The 1,217-nt window shown below is 33.9% G+C and overlaps 1 pseudogene; it reads right to left on the bottom strand.

The window, feature by feature from the left end:
- Positions 1-733: 733 nt before the first annotated feature.
- Positions 734-832, bottom strand: LOC132282954 (small nucleolar RNA R71; annotated as a pseudogene).
- Positions 833-1,217: the final 385 nt, after the last annotated feature.

Here is a 1,217-nt window from a genome sequence, read left to right as displayed (position 1 = left end):
ACCCTATTCACCATTAAATACTTAACAAATAATCTAATTGAAAAAATAATAATTAGTAAACCCAATTAAACCAAATAAGACACACATAAAATAAGACACACATAGAATAATTAAACCAATTACACTTAAACCATTAATGCCAATTAAATAATTAAAACGCTAACAAGTAATTCCAATCAAATAACTAAAAATAAATATCATTTAAATAAATTAAATCACCACAAAGAAATAATTAAGCACCTAATAAAAAAATAATGACACATAATCAAATAAAATGCACTTAAATAATAAATTAAATACCACTAAATACCAGAAATATCCTTTTTAAAATTAGGGGTATTACAATCAAGATGCCCATGTTGCACCTCCAATTGCTAATCCTCCCCTTACTTTAAGAGATCACTATGTGCCTAATGAATACAATGCACCCACATGCATTCAATTGCCACCATTTAGAGCACACCACTATGAGATCAAACCACAAACCATTCAAATGTTTCCTAATTACATGGACTTCCAAGTGAAGAACTTTACAAGCATTTGGATTAGTTTTTTGAAGTATGTTCCACCGTGAGATACACGGACATGCAACAAGAGTTCTTAAAGAAATAAAATGCAACAAAGCAAAATATTGGTTTAACAATCTTAGGCCTTTTTCAATAACTTCTTGGGCAGAAAAACAACAAGAGTTCTTGAAGAAATACTATCCGGTTTCTAAGACCAATGCCATGAGAACCTCAATTCGAGAATTTTTACACGGGGATGGGGAAACGTTCCATGAGGCATGGGAAAGATTCAATGAATTGCTTAGGAAGTGTCCACATCATGACATGCCCAAATGACAATTAGTTCAATACTTCTTTGAGAGCTTATCCGATAATTACAAGGGCATAATTGATGTTTCCATGGGTGGCTCTTGCATTGATAGGCATGAGGATGACGTGTGGTGTTTTTATGAGAGCATGAATGAAAATTCTTTGCACTGGACTTTACCTTTCAAGTGGAAGGAAGAGTGTTGGCTTACAACAAGTTGACCATTCCATTGAAATAGCTGCCGAGATAAAATTCTTATCTCAAAGGTTTGATCAATTCTTGATCAACCAAAACTTGGCAAATCAAGTATCTTCCATCCCTAACCATTCCCATCATGCATCCTGACGAGGCCGCTTGATATACGCCAAAATAATGTAGTGAATGTGTGGTTCAAGAAAAGCCTT

The sequence above is a fragment of the Cornus florida genome, unplaced genomic scaffold (genome assembly GCF_030987335.1).
Source record: "Cornus florida cultivar Cherokee Brave unplaced genomic scaffold, ASM3098733v1 CherokeeBrave_3.0.0_Hap2_Chr01, whole genome shotgun sequence".
Taxonomy (NCBI): domain Eukaryota; kingdom Viridiplantae; phylum Streptophyta; class Magnoliopsida; order Cornales; family Cornaceae; genus Cornus; species Cornus florida.
Note: the sequence above shows the minus strand (reverse complement) of the source record. Positions and strands in the feature narration are given on the sequence as shown.